A 7475-nucleotide genomic window follows, 5' to 3' on the forward strand; every position below is an offset into this window, starting at 1 on the left:
GAAGTTCCGGGAGCGCTGCGCAAACCACGGCTCTATCTCGTTGTATTAAGCGTGACTTTTGCGTGACAATTCTTGTTCGTTCGCAATCGTCTACTTAGATGGTGACCCCCATGAAGCTGTCGACTTTGTAGTTAATGTAATATTGATGGCACACAGGGCGTAAGACTGAAATGGAAGTGGTTAAAGGGAAAAAGAATTAAGTTAAATAATGTAGGCCAAATTCAGAAGGGCTAGCACGGGGCGCAAGACGCGCATATTAAGTCGTGATTATTGACATAAGTATTGCATCGCGCTCACTCACATCGCGCGTTCTTGAGAACAAGCGCAACGGAGAACTTTTGTCATGTTTTGACGTAGGTACACGTCTTGACCCCGTGCTAAGCTAGCAGGACTAAAAGTTATTCTACATCTTGATGTGCCCTTAAAAATCTCCTGTCTACTACTGAAATGTAAAACCAGGAAAACAGACCGCCTTAAATTATAAATCGTATTCTAGACATAGTTATTATTGAGAAACAGTTTTACACTACTGATAGGTACCTATCTATATATTCTGGATTAAAACCGGTTCTAAACCAGGATTATATTTAAATGTAGTCTACGTTTTATAATAAGTGACGGTCTGTCTGGTGACTAATGTTGAGTGTGTCTGAAATGGCCCTTTAACTAGACTATGCGAGGCTGTTTTTAACAACGTGCGGGATTCATCACGCATGCAGGATTGCCCGCACGCGGCCATACGTATGACGAGTTACGAATATGCACGCGAGACGCGGGAAAATAACGGCCATCCCGCGTGCGTGATGAAATCCGCATGCTGTTAAAAACAGCCCAAGTGTAGGCGGTTCCTATGATGCAATATTGATTTCTATTCTGAAGGCATAAATTCAAATTTAATGCAGTCAAATCCTTAATTTTTTTGTTTAAAATTCGTCTTTTAAATTTTTACCATACAATATATAATTCTTCATTCGCAAAATATATTATGTACCTATGTACGGTGGCCTGCGCCTAAAAGTATACAGGCGGAGTTTTTAAAATAGCGATCTCAAGCTCACATGCTGCTCAAGCACATCCACATAAACACCACTGCTACACACATCACACACAACACGTCCCCGGATTTATAATAGATGTACTTAGCTGGTCCCTTCATCATCAGGGATCGCTATTTTAAAAACTCCGCCTGTATACTTTTAGGCGCAGGCCACCGTACATCGCCAAAATTGAATTTTGTTCCTTCAGAATCGGCATCATTGTCAATATTTACATAATTAATATATACCTAATTAAGTAATAGGCAAACACATAGGTACTTTCTAGTAGTAGGGGAGACCGGGGACAAAAGTAACAGTTTGTACCTTCTGTCTGATTTCTCGTTATTAATAACATTTACGATAAAATGAATATAGTCACATAAAACTTTCGTCTATAGTCTACAAATATCCATTATTACTTTACTTAATGCATCTCGAATTTTAGCAATTGTGAAGCCTCAAAAAAAAAAGGGAAATCGTTACTTTCGACCCCATGGTCAGGACGAAAGTAACAAGGCATGGGTCGAAAGTAACAACCCATAAATTCTGCCCAATGTTATAAATACGATTCAAAAGAAATAACAGAAAAAACAATCAAATTATTTAGTTAAGAAAACTTCTTAAAAAACTATCAAAACTAAAAAAATCTTATGACTTATTGACAAAACTAAAAAAAACTTCTTAATATAAACTGTAAATGAGATCCATCATTTAAACTGACTAACTGATAAGTAGTTGTTTTTTTGTGCCATAATATACAATATTATGACACAAATATCTAATAAAAACAACAAAAAATAAAAAATTACAATGTGACATGGCAAACTTACGAAAGTCACACGTTACTTTTGTCCTGCCGCGAGCTGTTACTTTTGTACCCATCCCCATTTTTGAAATATCAGGTGACATAACTTTAAAACAGCACATGTTATTCAAAAACCATTTATGACATGCTACAGACAATCTTATAATTAATCAATGAAAAAATAGTCATATGGTTCTTGGCATCTTAATTCTACGTAAACACTAAATGAATAAACACCAAAAAACTTACTTTTGGTGTGTAAAATCACGAAATGCTGACTAAAACAACCTTGAACCGCGGCACGGGCGCGGAAAATGATATCAAGCACGGGGGGCATCGCATGCTGACAACCAGCGGTCGCTTGGGACGTTAAGGCTATTGGGGAAGTCCACAGAGTCTTTGTTACTTTCTACCCGCTGTTACTTTTGTCCCCGGTCTCCCCTACTTTCTACTACTTACTAGAAAATTTCTACTATAATCATGTATAAGTAGAAGTGGTGAAATAGTACTTAGAATAATTTTATTTATGATGGTGCCTAGATCTCGTGTGATTTTATTATACAAAGTCACTAAAATCACCTGTTTGTCGAAGAAAATAAACACTTTAAAAAGTAAATAATAATAGTTTTTTTTTCAATATCTTTTAGGCATGTAGTTTGAAGATAATAAAAACGCTGGTATGACATGAAATTTAGAATCATTTTAATTAAGTATAGTTACTTACCTACTTAGTTTAGCATACCTATACTTCATCATAATAGAGTGATATCACATTTTTATCGACTTCAAAAATTATTAAAATGTTAATAAAAAAAATAGGTTGGTTAGTAGGTAATAGGTTTCTTTTTTTACAGTTTTTAGTTTTTTTGTAATAATTTCACAACCAAGACTTACCCTTAAATTCTTAGACCGTATTGTAACTTTACAACAAGGTAAAAATTTACTTTGAAACATACTATAAATTATAATGCGGCAAGTTACTTGGCGACCCTCCTTGCGGGGTGAAAGAAGTGGCGGGGGCGAGGTAGCACGACATGCTACACACGTAGAAAAGTGTGCCCGGATTAATCTCGCGATAGCTAGTAACTATTTCTGACGTAAGTAAAATTTTATTCTATGAGTGTTCCCGTAAATGTCATATTTAGCTTAAAATTTATAGTTTGACAGCATTAAAATTTGGATGTTTACCTTCAGAATATCTACCAATTTGAATTTATTTATGTAAAAGTGTTTTATTTTATAAATCAATTTCCATGTCACTTTCATGTTCACTCTCTGTTTGAACTTGTTCATCGTCGTGGTCATCCTCATCTTCATCATCGTTTTCATTAACTTCAATTATAAATCTAAGACAAAAACCAATTTATGTTTAATTTACAATAAATTATAAATAAACAATAACATACCTGTCCAATACATCGTCAAATACTCTATCAGATTTATAATATTCGTCTTAATTTTTTATGACATGGTCGTCACAATTTCTCCACATTTTAGGCGAATAATTAGAGAAAAGCAACTCTAAGTCTTTTATCTCTTTATCTAAGTTAGAGTCAATCGACGTTCTTGCGAGCTCGCCTTTCACGTACCGCCAAACAAGTTCAATAGGATTTAATTCCGGGTGGTATATGGGGTAGGCGAAGCACGATATGACCATTTTCTTTCAAAATTTCATAAATTTTGTAATTTTTCTCTGTGTTTTGCTCATTAATTACTTTCATTAAATCACATAAATTTTGGTTGCTTTCCTAGTTACAAGAACTGACAACTGACGCACTGTCATATGGACTCTTCGTCTTTGTTGTTTACTTTTTCGTATCTGACTGCGCAGTACCAACCTTTAGCCGCGTAGCATGACTGATCCGGTACGCTGTTCTACAAGAAGCCCCTATATTGAGACATTATACGATTTGTTGTTTTTAACGTTATTTTGTTGACGAATTATAGATACCTAATAATAATATAATGATAATATTAAAAAGGCCTCAACACTCATCCTAAGACTAATGGTCTCAGGATCAATGATCTCATGTGGGTCGCACTCAAATTATGACAGACTATATAAGACATGTGGCCGCCTCGGCTGCGCGGCCGAGACTGCCGTAACAATATTTTCTCTATGGTAACAATGACATGCAGTGCACGCGTTGCCCTTCCCCGCTACCCTCCCGCTACCCGCTGTCGTCTTGGGTACCTCGTCCCCTCCGCGTCTTTCACCCCGCAAGGAGGGTCGCCAAGCAACTTGCCAATCTATAGTAGAATACAACAATATAATAACAACAATAATACAGAAACATACTATAAATAAGAATAAGAATAGTTCTATGGACGTGAAGGAACGAACTATTCGTTCCTTCACGTCCATAGAACAACGTGGACTCGGGTGTACCCTCGGGAAGCGTCATAGCGATCTTTCTTGATACAGAAAAGTCTGCCAATTTTTGCGGGGGGAAATTTTACCGTTTACCATGATAATTCCATTTTAATTCCCAGCAATAAGGGTTACGTGAAGTGACATTTAATAATGAACACAGTGTCTTCATTTTTCTTGCCAATGGATGTAACAATTATCGATAAGTGTTATCGATGAATTCGAGAACATGGGTTAGAAATACTAATTTCAAATTAATTAGGTATAGTTAAATTTAATTAGGAATGATTAATAAACGAAGTCACCCGCTTTTCGCTGTACATTTATACTCACGTGATAGGTCGCGAGCCGTATCGCTGTTTTTGAATGAGTACAATGCACTGAAGTTGTCGATTAAGTGGGCAACCCGACGGTCAGATGCTTTCAAGCCGCCCCTTCGGGCGGCCTCTGACGAGGCTTAACGACTGCTGCCGAAGAAGCAACCGGGACCCACGGCTTAACGTCCCGTCCGAAGCACGGAAGCGTCCAGAAAAGAACCATTTGAAATCGGTAACTCATGCTGTACCTACCAATGGATGACCGTGTCAGTTGTTGCTTAACCTCAGTGATCAGTTACGATTACTGAAGCCAATTCGACTACGGACGCTTCCCAACTATGACCTTTTTTGTCGATTAATACATATCTAGTTACATACCGGTACATCACTATTGCATTTTTTTGACATTGGTTGCTAGGAAACAGCTAATAACAATAAACCATGACCAAATCTGTGATCAAATCCGGAATCCGGATATTCTATGAATTGAAGCTGTCATTTTAGTATGTATATGTTACTGTAAAAGCCCGAACAACGGTAAATCCTAAGATTTACGCGTAAAACCTAAGATTTACCAACTCTTAATGGTAAAAGCCCGAAAGATTTTGCGATTCGCACTTTTACCACTATTCACTTGGTAAATCTTAGGATTTACATTAAGGCACGGTAAATGTTGAAAAAGCCAGGTTATAACTTATAACCTCCGTAGTCGAACAAAGCGTCCGTAGTCGAGCGTGCTTCAGTGATCGTAACTGATCACTGAGGTTTAGCAACAACCAGCATGGTCAGCCATTGGATGGGTGACCGATTTCAAGTGGTTCTTTTCTGGATGCTTTCGTGCTTCGGACGGCACGTTAAGCCGTGGGTCCCGGTTGCTGCTTCGGCAGCAGTCGTTAAGCCTAGTCAGAGGCCTTCGGGCAGCTTGAAAACGTCTGACAGTCAGGTTGCCAACTTACCCGACAACTCGCTCAGCACAAGCTTGCTTGTGTTGGGGTCCACCAACCCGCACTAGGCCAGAGTGGTGGACTAGATCGAAACCCTTCCTTCATTGGAAGGAGACCCGTGCCCCAGCAGTGGGGACGTAATGAGTCGTGATGATGATGATAACTTATAACTAACCGAACTTAAGAAATATTTATTATTGCAATCTAATTTACTCGACGTCAACAATAATAATACGTGAAAATTATTTTACTTCCGGTTTCCGTGTTTAAATTATCGTTCAGTGAATGAGTGAAAATAAAGTTATTTTCCAATAATCCAGCATTCAATGATAATTCGCATCTATTACTATACACATAAATACCATAATCCGGTGCCCCATCGCCCAAAAGTTGATGAATGACCTTGACCTCCAATTTCTTTTCGACAAGTGGTTATTGGGTTGAAATAAATGAATAGGTAATAATTAATCTTTGTTTTATTCCCAAAACCAACTTTTACTAGGTGTCAGTGGTAAAACCTAGCATTTACCAAATTCTGATGGTAAAAGCCCGAAAAAAATGACCCATTTTCACAAATCCTTACATTTACCAACTCATGTTGGTAAATCCTAAGATTTACTGGTAAATCCTAGGATTTAACGTTGTTCGGGCTTTTACAGTAACATATATAAACAAATCATTTTCTATGAAACGAACGCTTTGCCAACTAGATTGAGTCTAGTGAAAATTGAGACTGCAACTAGTTTTTATAAATCGGTGGGCCTTTCTGGCCTACCACCCCGCCAGAGGGGAACGTCTGCCTATTTCGTCTCCAGACCATTCATACTCAATGTTCACGTCAGTCAAAAAGTTGAAATTTGTATATCACGACGTCAATTTTAAACCTATTGTAAAGTATCAAAAAGCTCTTTGAATTCAGGGGTTATTGACTATCTGCCCATGATACCAATACGTCTACTAGTCAATACGAAACATTTAAGCCTAAACAAGAGGTCATCATCAGAGGTCTTGTTTTAACAACTTTTGCTCTGCGAGTTCCATGAGAATTGAAAATTATATTAAACTAGATACCTATTCTTCTTTGTAGCCAATGGAGGGCTAGCATGCTTCTGATTAGAGTCTAAAAAACTTAATCCTACTTCTAAGCGACTCTCAGCTTGTGATTTAAGTAACACAATACCGATCAAAACCTCATCATACCTATATCTAATCGGTTGTCTGTCTATAGTAGGTGCGCGTGGTAGCAACGCCTCCGCAGCCGCGCCCCCCGCGCCCGCGCCCGCCCCTGCCGCGCCCGCCCCGTCCGCGCCCGCCGCCGCCCTCCCGGCACTCCGGCTGCTCATCCCCTTCCCTTCTAATGAAGAGCTTATACGCCATCTCGCCCCCATCCTCCATGGTCGTGGCATACGGCAGAGCCAGCGCTGCGCAGTCCCCATCTCCGAACCAAACCACCGGCGACGCAAACGCAGACGTGCAAACATTAGTGCTCAGATACTTGCGTCTCGGCTCAGACTTGTTGTACACTTGGAGGTCGTAGGTCCACTTGGCGGCGCTGTGCTGGCTGCCTAGGAGCTGGACTGCCATCTTGACGGTGCCGCGGTGGACCAGTACGTGAAGGAGGAAGTGGGAGCGGCTGACGGTCACGAGGCGCAGGTCGCGGCCCGGCCGCAGCGGCAGGGCCAGCGGCGCGCCCGCCTCGGCGCGGTGAAGCGGGTGCCGCGCGGCGAAGTGGCGCGCGATGTCACACACGCGAACTGCAAAAATGCATGCTGTATTCATTCTTATTTGGCACGAAAGGTAAACAATCTTTGTGTGTCTTATCAATCAAAATACTATAAAGTACAGACAAAATAATTACTCACGAAATCAATCATTTTTGCTTGAAAGTATTTCAATTGTCAGTAAGTATGTTTTACACATGTTTTAATTTATAACTTAGTTTTAAAATTAATTCAAATAAAAAGACACTCCAAGACTGCTCAAAATCTGTGCCAAGTGAGA

The 7475-nt window shown here is 39.5% G+C and overlaps 1 long non-coding RNA gene across 1 annotated transcript; it reads right to left on the reverse strand.

Annotated features, from left to right (window-relative positions):
- LOC125489688 lies at positions 1-1046 on the reverse strand. Its single transcript, XR_007267173.1, has 2 exons — positions 1000-1046; positions 1-540 (listed from the first exon to the last, which is right to left on the reverse strand). It is a non-coding gene; the product is annotated as an uncharacterized LOC125489688 (long non-coding RNA).
- Between the last annotated feature and the right edge of the window lie 6429 nt (positions 1047-7475).

Source organism: Plutella xylostella, chromosome 16 (assembly GCF_932276165.1).
Source record: "Plutella xylostella chromosome 16, ilPluXylo3.1, whole genome shotgun sequence".
Lineage (NCBI taxonomy): Eukaryota > Metazoa > Arthropoda > Insecta > Lepidoptera > Plutellidae > Plutella > Plutella xylostella.